This window comes from Coenobita brevimanus, chromosome 40 (assembly GCF_032717465.1).
Source record: "Coenobita brevimanus isolate Jiangsu-jjx chromosome 40, ASM3271746v2, whole genome shotgun sequence".
NCBI lineage: Eukaryota > Metazoa > Arthropoda > Malacostraca > Decapoda > Coenobitidae > Coenobita > Coenobita brevimanus.
Genome location: NC_136993.1, coordinates 15,577,496 through 15,590,189, shown reverse-complemented (window position 1 = coordinate 15,590,189; position 12,694 = coordinate 15,577,496). Strand labels below are relative to the sequence as shown.

Below are 12,694 nucleotides of genomic sequence, written 5' to 3'. Positions count from 1 at the left end.
AAGAAGGAAATGAAGGCCATGAGCCCGCATACTGTTCCTTCCAAGAGAAAAAAAAATACAAGACAGAGCCACATTCAAGATACGATCAATTCGAGATGTCTGGACACACTGCGTTTGAAAGACTGGAGATCATAGCTAATAGGAAATACAGACAGAGGGAGACAGTTCCAGGGTTGACCTGTTGCATAAATGAAGGACTGGGAGTAATACTCTACACAGGGGCGGAAAAACCCATGTATAAAGTCAACAACTGTGCAGGAGTAAAGAAGGAACGGAGTCGGCCTAGCACACCTAATATATTGGAAGCAGATTTTACAAGAGATGTAATGTGATCTTTCCAAGACAAGTCCCGAGTGAATGAAACCCCAAGCATGTTCAAGGATGATGCAGGATTAAGCTGATTATTACTTAACATTAGTGGGTAATCATAAGGAAGATTTTGTCGGGTTGATGCATTAAAAACAACAAGATTATTTTTACCCCAGTCAGAGATATAAGCCAAGACAGACATTAGGTGTGCCATAGCCACATCCCTTGTTTGTTGAAGTAACTGCTGAAATGGACGTTGCAGAAACCAAATGGAAAGGTGAAGGGTGGAGTTATGAGCGTTCAAGTGGATAGGGTTAGATGTATAGCTTGGAAGGTCATTGATGAATGAAAAGAAGAAAATTGGTGATAGGACAGAGCCCTGAGGAACAACACTGTTGATAGATCTAGGAGAAGAACGATGGCCGTCTACAACAGCAGCTATAGAACGACCAGAAAGGAAGCTAGAGATGAAGGCACAGATAGAAGGATAGAAACCGTAAGAGGACATCTTGGAAACTAAAGATTTATGCCAGACTTGATCGAAAGCCTTTGAGATGTCAAGTGCAATGGCAAAGCTTTCACCAAAATCCAGAAAGGAGGATGACCAGAAGTCCTAAAGGTAGGTGAGAGGATCGCCAGTGGAGCGTCCCTGACGGAACTCATTCTGACAATCAGAAAGGAGGTTGTGATATGAAAGATGCTTTAAAATTTTTTTATTAAGAAATGACCCACAAACTTTAGAGATACCGGATGTTAAAGGAATTGGATAATTGTTAGAGGGTTGGGAATGGTCACCCTTCTTTGGGACTGGCTGAATGAGAGCAAACTTCCAGCAAGAAGGCAAGGTACAAGTTGATACACAAAGGCGAAAGAGTTTACCTAGGCATGGTGTAAGCACAGAAGCACAGTTCTTGAGAACAATATGAGGGACTCCATCAGGCCCATATGCTTTGTTAGTATTGATGCCTGTGATGGCAGAAAATACATTAACTGAAGAATGTTTAATATCGGCCATGAGGATGTCTGAGGGAGGAAGTGATGGAGGAACAGCACCGGAATCGTCTAAGGTGGAATTGGAGGAGAAAGTCTGAGCGAAGAAATAGCTACAGAACCATCGAAGTAGAAAAGAGGAGGGAAGGATGATGAGGTAAAGTTGTTAGAAAGGTTGGTGGCAAAGTGCCAGAAGGAGTGGGAAGAATTCGAGTTGGAGAGTTGAGAGCATTTATCTATCTATCTATCTATCTATTGCCAGACGCCTCAATCCCGTTTGGGGTGGCCACAAACAAATCGCCTCCAAGTCGCCCTGTCCCCCGCCATTTCACTGCCCTGCTCCCAACTCACACCCCCCTCTCTCATATACCACTCCACCCCATCCCTCCATCTCATCCTCGGCCTCCCCCTCCCTCTTCCCCCCTCCACCTCACTCACATACACTCTCTTCGTCAGTCTTTCCCCCTCCATCCTCTCCACATGGCCAAACCACCTCAGTGTGTTCCTCATAACACTTCCTATCACGTCCACATCAACACCACAACGCTCCTTTATATCCTCATTCGTCAGCCTGTCTCTCCACGTGACTCCACAGGCTCCTCTTAAATAACTCATTTCCACTGCTCTCACTCTTGACTTGTGTCCTTCCAACAATGTCTAAGCTTCACTTCCGTACGTTAGAGTTGGTATCACAATACTGTCATGTAGTAACTTTTTCACTTCCATGCTCACTTCCCTGTTTCTTATCACTGCTTTCAAGGAACCAGCAACCTTTCTTCCCTGCTGTACCCTTTCAAGCACTTCACCCTCCAAACCTCCATCCTTACTCATCACACTACCCAAATATTTAAACGTACTCACATTTTCCAATTCCTCACCATCCAACCTCACTGTACATTCACTAACTTCACCTCTCTCAAAGACCATCACTTTACTCTTCCCTACATTCACCTTTAGGTTCCGTTTCTTACACACTCTCTCAAACTCATCCACCAAGCCTTGCAGCTCCCCTTCGTCTTCACTCAACAACACAGTATCATCTGCAAACAACAGTACAGGGAGTTTCCAAACACTATCCTCTCTCACCAGGGCCACTCCAACATCCACTACCCAACCTTGTACCTCTTTTATTACCCCATCCATGTACAGATTGAACAACCATGGAGACATGACACATCCCTGTTTCAAACCAACTTTCAAAGAGAAAAATTCACTTAGTTCACCATCCACACGCACTGCAGCCTTCGCACCATCGTACATACTCTTCACAGCATTCAACAACTTCCCATCTACTCCATATATTCTTAACACTTTCCACAATCCTTGTCTATCCACCCTGTCATATGCTTTCTCCAAATCCATGAAAGCATTTAGAATGGATGAAATTATTATTAGCAGAACGAAGAACAGACTTAGCATGATTCCAGGCAGAAACATAAAAAGGATGTTATTCAGGGATGGGTTGGCTCTGGTACCTTTTATAGGCCCTTTCCTTGTTGCAGACAGCATTAGAACAAGCGTGGTTAAACCAAGGGTTTCTTACATTAGTCAAAGGATATGAGAAGGAAATGTATGCTTCCATGCCCAAGAGAATAACCTCCATAATGCACAAGGCACGCTCAGATGACTCACGGCCATGGAAGCAATAATCATTCCATGGAAAGTCAAAGAAGTACTGCCTGAGGGCCTCCCAATCTGCTGCTCCAAAATGCCACAGACGACTTTTCTTTGCGGGGTCCACAGGCCGTATCAGAGCGATAGGACAGGTTAGGGTAATAAGGTTGTGATCGGAGGAGTCCAACTGAGAGGAAAAATTAACAGTGTAAGCAGAAGGATTAGTTGTAAGAAGAGGTCAGGTATGTTGGAACACTCTCCAAGGCGGTCAGGGATAGGGGTAGGGTGCTGTACAAGCTGCTCTAGGTCATTAAAGTGTCATGAGTCGGTGTGATTATGTAACTGAATAAACTCGTGACATCAACTTTGGTGGGAAACCGCGAATTCTAGTGGAATCCCAGTATTCATCGCTCAGTTTAACCGCTACATATTCACCCGGTTGGGAGTGTTTCAGAACAATTTTTCACTGTGTCATAAATGATCGTCTATGTGCGAGACATTAGCACTTCCGCAAAGCGATTTATTATGGGCATGTTTCGCTCATTATAGCCATTAGCGATGTGGCCACGACACTCGCCTCTTTCTCACGATTTGAACTCAGTCAAGATTTGAGCGCCATGAAAGCAGGTTGGGCCCAGTGCGTAGCAGTGCCGCCTTTGTCCAGTTCCTGAATTTCCACCGAGCATGATTGGCGAGAGACTTAGCGTGTGCAGTGTCTTTCAAGTAATGCTGCCCAGTCATTCGCTTTGTCCACTTTTCTGACCAGTATTTTCTTTTTGTATTTTCCTAGGCTTAAGAGTTAGCTCTTGAGTGAGCGAGTGAGTGCAATCTCCTTATTTTGAATTCATTTTGAAATGTAACGTAAATTTATTCCTTTGTAATCAATAAATTTTACAGTTCTTTTTCTTCAGCTTAATGTAATGTAAATTCGTGTTTTATTTACCATATTAAGCTTATTTCACTTATAGCTCCTAGTTTGCATAAACGCTTTGCTATTCATAACTGGTACTTAGGCCAGTCCTTTTGTATTAAGCTTAAAATCCGTTGTGCAACTAGGAGTTAATGCATCAGCAAGAACCTGTTATCATTAATAGCATTAGTTATTGGTTGTCAGGGATGAAGTCACTTTCTCCAGAGGCTAACAGTACTAACAAACAGCAATTGTGAGGAATTAGTCTCTGCTGTGTACTGTTGAGAAAGTTCATAAATTCTCGTCTTTAGAGAATCGGCGAAGTAAGCTGGCATAAAGTAATCATTGCTTGATTTTCACAAGACAGTTCATTGTCCTGTTCTCAGTATTATTGAATAAATATCCTTTAATATTGTATATACATTAAAAACCCCGTGACAATTGGCGACCTCATTCCAGGATATTAACTCCTAGCTCTAAAGTTATTCACGAGATAATACTCACTCGTTCATACTTGGGTATTAATCATTAAAGTCTATAGGCACTATCTTACTGGTGATTATTAATTCATTTTTATTAATTTACTATTAGTTGACAGTCAGTTGTTTGTTTAAAATTCTTTCTTTACCAGTTTAATTAGGTAAAACTGGTCACCACTAACCTGTGCCTATATTCTTTATTTTTGATTATTGGCATCTCTCTTTGCAAAAATCGCAGTTAGTACTGAGTCGCTAGTTTATTTAGATTGAATTAGCTTCATGTCTACCAAAATCTATGTACAAGAAGCCAAAGATATGGGGCTTACAGATCCGAAGAAAATTATGGACTTTGTCCTCTCTCGGTTTAATTACGAACAGCAACGTGAGAATGATGTTCGTGAAGAGCATCGAATTCAGCATAAGGAAAGCGAAAAGGAGTGCGAACACGACCGAAAACAACGCGAACTCGAGTTAGAACACGAGCGAAAACAATGCAAACTCGAGTTAGAACATGAATGAGAACAGCGTCAGGAACGAGAGAGAGAATGTCAATACAAGTTACAACAACACGAGAGAGAATGAGAACACGAACGTGCCGAGCGAGAAGCATGCGAAAATCATAAATTTGAAGTGCTGAAGCTCAAGCAAGATTCCTTGGCTTCAGACACATCTGGTGCAGCTGGTCCAAGCTCCACGAGCGCTGTCCCTGCACATGTTATGGCGACCCCACACATCAAGCTTCCCCCATACAAGGAAGGCGAGCGAATCGACCCATACATAGCTCGTTTTGAAGACACGGCTGAACTTTACCAGCTGGATGATGCAACTAACCAGCTTCAGTTTCTTAGCCTGTTTGAGGGCCCTGCCCTCGATATTCTCCACAGAATTCGTGGAGACAATCTCACGTATGAGATGATGAAAGCTGCACTCGTCAAAGGTACGATCTCACAGTTGACGACGCCAAGAGTCAGTTCACGAGGGTGCGTTTACAGGATAGAGACTGCCGTTCAGTTTCTTGACTGGCTTACTGCTTACTTAGATGAGTGGATGGAGAAAGATAAAACTCCTTCCACACGTGAGGGGATAATTGACCTTATGCTGCGCACGCAGCTAGAAAATAATGGCCAAGGTCCAAAACCGCAGAGGAAGGACCAGGGGCAAAACATTCAGAAGCCTGACTGGAAGCAGTACAACAAGTACCCTAAGCAGCAGCAGTATCAGCCACGCAACCGACCGACAGGACAAACCTTTTCACCACAAGCCCCAGTGTATAGGAGGCAGGAGGCGAATGCAGCCTTCATTCCTCAGCAGCAGCACGGTGGTGTCGTCCCTCGCAGTACGGATACTCCCCCACAGTTCTCTAGTCCCACAGCGACAGTGAACCCCCCCTCCACAGATGGCTAATGTTCCATCTCCCCAGGCAGTGATTATGACCTCTCAAGTTTCTAGTTCACAGGGCACCATGTTTGCCGCATCATTTATTCAGTACCCTAATCAGTGGCTAGCTGCTTCCTCCACAGGCCATCCCACAGGTGACAGTGCCTTCCTTGTTCAGCCAGGGTTGTGGGAGACATTCCTGTGAAGGTCCTGAGAGACAATGGGTCCTCAGGTTGCTCTGTCAGGCAGAGTTAGTTCGGCCTGAAGAGTACACAGGTCGACAGATCCAAGCTAACCTTATTGATGGATCAGTGAGATTGTTCCCTGAGGCACGTATCCAGGTGGCATCTCCATTTTACACTGGTACGACACTCGCAGTTTCATGCCAGAACCTTTATTTGACCTAATCATAGGCAATATTTCCGGTGCCAAGTATAGTTGCACCAAAGATGATGCTACTCAGACTTCGGCTACAATAACACGAGCCATGCACGAGGCTCCAAACTGTGTCACCCCAGTGACCATTGAATTGCCACAAGATCTGATGTGTAGCCAAGTTATTGTTCAAGAACAACAGTCTGACCCGACACTTGCTGCCATGCGAAAGAAAGAAAAGGGTAGAGTGATAAAGTATTCACGGGGAGGTCAAGCCAAGTTCCTTCGCAAACAAGGACGGCTCTACCGTGAGTCACGAACACCCGAGGGCGAGGTTCGACTGCAGTTTGTCGTTCCTGCCAAGTACCACCAAGCAGTGTTAGAATGGGGTCATTGTTCAGCCTCAGGAGGTCACATGGGCAAAAGGAAGACCAAGGGCCGTATCTGAGCTGACTTTTTCTGGCCAGTGATAGGCGAGAAATAGATAGTTTTGTCCATTCCTGCAATGTTTGTCCATGTACCAATAATCAGAAACATGTCCTTCCTGCGGCATTTGAAACCACACCCGTAATCTCTGAGTCAATTGAGAGACAGGGCAGTGGTGAAGTGGGTGCAGACCTGACGTCTCGCCCATTGGCACCACAGGACACAGTATGTCCAGGGCCTCCACACACATGTGTACTGTAAGTTAAGGGGGAAGTTCGAAAACCCCACAGAGACAGTCCGAGGCTGTGTATGAATTACCTTGTGGAACATCTCGAGCTGTGGGCTTCTCAGAGGATTCCTGGAGAATGCACATTATCCACATGAGTGTTCACACCCACCATGGGTGTTAAAACGTGACCTGCCCGAGATTGCGCAGGGATTCTCAGCTTCCTAATGTTAATCGTAAGTGTTTAACCAGTAAACCAGGTTCCATTAGCGAATCGCAGCGTTTGATATTCTGCACAGACGCCCAGTCTTTTCGCTCATGACCACGTTCCCTGGTTAATTTAGCGAATTGCAGCGTTTGATGTCCTGCACAAACGCCCAGTCTTTTCGCTAATTAAGATTAGGGTTTAACCAGTAAACTGGGTCAGCGTTTGATGTCCTGCAGAAACGCCTTGACCACGTTTCCTGGTTAATAATGTAAATAGTGTACTTTTCGTAACATAAGTACTGATTGCTAGGCAGAGAAAGAGAAATGACACTTTTGATGCTCCACATTGATTGTTTTTGCAGGTGCAGCTGGTGGGTGCAGCATTATCGTGCACATCAGCTGGTCGTCCTTGTCGCATGCTGCTGCCCCTTCTCTTTTGCCTCGTCGTCATTATTTACTATAAATTTGTATTACTTGATTTTACACGTAGGTACTGTTACACCACAACTGTCACACCTACACCGTGTATTGTCAGGACTCCATATTATAATTACAAATCATAATAGATAGATGGATAGATAGATAGACAGACAGATAGAAACAGCAAGATAGGTATTGTGTCTGCGAGAAGCGAGCAATGCTAAACATGCTTACACACTCTAATGCTTGATAGGCACATGACAGCGCCTCGAGACCATACACACACATTCACACATACTCACACACAGGCTTCTAGAACATTTCAACAACAGTGTAACACACGTGACACGACCTCTGCTACACCAGAATTTAGGAAGCAGAGCTCAGAAGAAGACAGGCCATAGAACCAACAGGTAGTAGGGAGAAGGAGGCTAGCAACATGGGCGAGAGGGTGGAAGAGAGAGAGAGAGAGAGAGTGAGACAGGGAGGTTAGCTCGCAGGACTCTATACTTCACTCGTTTGTGAGAGACTTTGTTAATATTCCAAGACAAATAAAAATAGTCCAATACTCATCTTTACCTCTCCTGTCATTGCATGACAAAAAGGAACGAAGATTATCTACTTACAAAACTACTCAAGTATAACAACCGCTCGTCCACGAGTATAGCATATGTATAACTGATCTACAAAACTTCACTACAAGAAGGTACAAAGTTATTGTAAGATATGGTGGCAGCAAAAGTATGAACCTCGTCTACGAATCTACAGTAAATTCCTACAAAATACAAGCTACAAGCCTACCAGTCTACAAGCCTACCAGTCTACCAGTCTACAAGCCCATAAGCCTATGAGTCTACAAGCCTACGAGTCTACGAGTGTACAGTTGATTCTGCATTATCAAGATTAAAAAAAAAAAAGAAATACCTCTTACAACCAACAACTCACAACCAGCTCCTGACAGTATTCTCTCCAACCCCCCCTCCGTCTCCCCGATCATCACGCTGATTTAGAGGTGAAGAGGTCACAGGACGCCTTGCCAGTAGTTTAACAAAATATTGATACAAACAATCTTCCAATTTCTACAACGAACCAACGAACTACAACAATCTACGATCAACTACAAGTAACAACTCTACGAGTCGTCTGTATAATCTTCTACACGCACCTACAAGTAGCGGCAATCTTCATCCCACAACGAGTAAATCACAATAGAAAAGGACCGAGAATACATCGAGAAAGAAAAACAAAACAAACAAACGAAGAGTGAGACACGACTCACAACTCACAACCATCTGACCTCATCCTTCTCTCTCTCCTACCGTTCCCCAACCTCCTCCGCTGATGCAGGAGTGAAGAGGTCAAGAGGACGCGGCAAATACCAAGCCCATATTCACAACAAATCTTACTCACTCACCTTCACTCAAGTTACTCATCGCTACTCAGTTACTCACCACAGCTACCAGTGTGGGAAGTCGACATCACCATACGTTTTTGCTAAGACGACAACACGTCAATCAACCCGTTAAGTCAACGCTATCACCACGTGCAACACCACTCACACCAATTCCACCACGGTAAAAATTAGTGAGTTACATAGTTACTTCATTCATACGATGCACAGTGATAGACAACACATTTTGCACAAATATATAAAACCTGCTGTATAATGACAACTTAAATACATATACCTACTTCAATTATCTTCATAATTCAATCATTAAATACTTACACCAACAATAAATATTCTACACTGTATATAGTCATTCATTTATTATAGCATTTATTTACTACCAACGAGTGTTACCATTTATACCTACATAAAATACGTGTTCCATATATCCAGCTATACATTATTACATCTACAAAGTAATAAAGAAAATATACCATCACAGTTACTCAGTGAGCGATTAAAAGAACTGTATTAAACATTTATTAATTAAAGCTACCTAGTGGAAACAGATAAATTAAGTTACAAGAAAAAAAAAATGGCCAACACAAATGACTTTAGCAAGAATGAACATCTTCCACACAATCGTGAAGACAAAGATTTCCACACAGTGCTGACCCATGTATTGCCCACGATAGGTACAGGTGAACAACAAGTCAGTTTATCTAGTTAATACTGTATATAGTGTATATATATTTTTTATATAAAATAACAAAATATGGGGCTGTATAATCTCATTTTCAGTAATATCTGTGCAATATAAACTAAACCTTAAAAAAAGAGTCCCAAGGGAATTAATCAGCAATTATGCAACCTTGAACAACACAGAAAAAGCGTAGACAAACGAAGAAAAACTATAGAAAATTAATACATATAACAACAACAAAAAAAAGAAATAGAGTAAGATCACATAACAAACAAATGAAAATAAACGTAAGTGTTACTACAAATGCCAAAATACCACATAAACTCCTTCTATAAGTGAAACAAAAAGCAAATTAGTGTTCTCCACAAGCAAGTGGCATGGCACATCATCACATAAACTCCTATACGTGAAACGAAAAGATAATTAGTGTTCTCCACAAGCAAGTGGCATGGCACATCATCACAAACTCCTACCATAAGTGAAACAAAAAGCAAATTGTTGTCTCCACGAGCCATTGGCATGGCACATCATCACTATCATCGACCGCAGCATGACCGGATTCAAAGTGTCAGGACTTCAATTATTACAATTATGTAACTACAAATGATATGTAACAATTATGTAACGACAAACGATTGCATTACATTATACTTCCTACAATTACTAGTATGTAATGGCAAACAGTATGTAACAGTTATGTAACAGTTGCATTAAGAAGAGGTAACTTTTATGTAACTTTAACTACAGTTATAAGGCCAACACAGTTATGTAACAGTTGCATTAACAAAATGTAACTACAATTATAAGACCAGCACAATTATGCATTACCCCAATATTATGTAACAATATTACAATTATTACTACAATGTTACTACAATATTATGTAACAAGTCACACAATAATCATATTGTATTTGTTCAATTATGTATACAACTTGTTTAACATATGATATTACTGAACCATTACAATATTAATATGAATATTATATGTATACAATATTATAATCAATATTATGTACTAATTGATTAACAAATGTCAATAATAATTACTGTCGGAGGACCTCCAGCGTGTGACCGAGCAGTGTCAGGACTCCATATTATAATTACAAATCATAATAGATAGATAGATTGATAGACAGACAGACAGATAGAAGCAGCAAGATAGGTATTGTGTCTGCAAGAATTGAGCAATGCTAAACATGCTTACACACTCTAATACTTGATAAGCACACGACGGCGCCTCGTGACCATACACACACATACACACATACTCACACACAGGCTTCTAGAACATTTCAACAACAGTGTAACACACGTGACACGACCCCTGCTACACCAGAATTTAGGAAGCAGAGCTCAGAAGGAAACAGGTCATAGAACCGACAGGTAGTAGGGAGAAGGAGGCTAGCAACATGGGCGAGAGGGTGGAAGAGAGACAGAGAGAGAGCGAGACAGGGAGGTTAGCTCGCAGGACTCTATACTTCACTCGTGTGTGAGAGACTTTGTTAATATTTCCAAGACGAATAAAAATAGTCCCAAATTCATCTTTACCTCTCCTGTCATTGCATGACAAAAAGGAACGAAGATTATCTACTTACAAAACTACTCAAGTATAACAACCGCCCGTCCACGAGTAAAGTATATGTATGAATGATCTACAAAACTTCACTACAAGAAGATGCAAAGTTATTGTAAGATATTACATACATCACACTACATAACAATTAGTTGTTAATGTAAATGTAGCAAACTTTTCACTCAGTTTGACCTGGGTACAGGATTTTTCACCGTCGTCACGGAGTTTTTCCCTCAAACTTGCTTCTATTAACTTAAATACAAGTTTTTTTTTCACTCACTGGCGACTGTGTCTTTCTCCTGTAGCAGGATAGCACACACACACCACAGTGTGAATCTTGTGTGACTGAGCTGGGATTTATATGTATGCATACTGATTTTTTTTTTTCTGAAAAAAAAAAAAAATTTATGGGGCGTAATGTCACGAGTCGGGGCGATTATGTAATTGAATAAACTCGTGACATCAACTTTGGTGGGAAACCGCGAATTCTAGTGGAATCCCAGTATTTATCACTCAGTTTAACTGCTACGTATTCACCTGGTCGGGAGTGTTTTCGGAACAATTTTTCACTGTGTCACAAATGATCGTCTTTGTGCAAGACATTAGCACTTCCGCTGAGTGATTTATTATGGGCGTGTTTCGCTTATTCTAGCCGTTAGTAATGCGGCCACAACACTCGCCTCTTTCTCACGATTTGAACTCAGTCAAGATTTGAGCACCGTGAAAGCAGGTTGGGCCCAGTGCGTAGCAGTCCCGCCGTTGTCCAGTTCCTAAATTTCCACCTAGCGTGATTGGCAAGAGACTTAGCGTGTGCAGTGTCCTTCCAGTAATGACGCCCAGTCATTCGCTTTGTCCACTTTTCTGACCAGTATTTTCTTTTCGTATTTTCCTAGGCTTAAGAGTTAGCTTTTGAGTGAGCGAGTGAGTGTGATCTCCTTATTTTGAATTCATTTTGAAATGTAATGTAAATTTATTCCTTTGTAATCAATAAATTTAACTTTTTTTTCTTGAGATTAATGTAATGTAAATTCGTGTTTTATTTATCATATTAAGCTTATTTCACTTATAGCTTCTAGTTTGCATAAATGCTTTGCTATTCATAACTGGTACTTAGGCCAGTCCTTTTGTATCAAGCTTAAAATCCGTTGTGCAACCAGGAGTTAATGCATCAGCAAGAACCTGTTATCATTAATAGCATTAGTTATTGGTTGTCAGGGGTGAAGTCACTTTCTCCAGAGGCTAACAGTACTAACAAACAGCAATTGTGAGGAATTAGTCTCTGCTGTGAACTGTTGAGAAAGTTCATAAATTCTCGTCCTTAGGGAATCGGCGAAGTAAGCTGGCATAAAGTAATCATTGCTTGATTTTCACAAGACAATTCATTATCCTGTTCTCAGTATTATTGAATAAATATCCTTTAATATTGTATATACCTTAAAAACCCCGTGACATAAGGATAGAAAAGATTTAGGGTTGTTTACCAGGTGGATCAGTGAAAGGAGAGGAGAGCCAAAAGTGGTGGTGAACATTGAAATCTCCTGGAATGGAGATTTCAGAGAATGGAGAAATGGATAGAATGGGTTCCATTATTGAAGTATGATAGTCGAAGTATTTTTCATTGTCAGTAGAATTAGGAAATAAGTAGACAGCGCATATATATTTAGTCAGAGAATGACAAGAAAGCCTAAGCCAG

At 41.6% G+C, this 12,694-nt stretch overlaps 1 protein-coding gene across 1 annotated transcript in view; it reads right to left on the bottom strand.

The window, feature by feature from the left end:
* Positions 1-12,694, bottom strand: part of LOC145396966 (putative glutamate receptor) — a 144,372-nt gene that overhangs the window by 130,989 nt on the left and 689 nt on the right. The gene's annotated exons all lie outside the window — the stretch shown is intronic.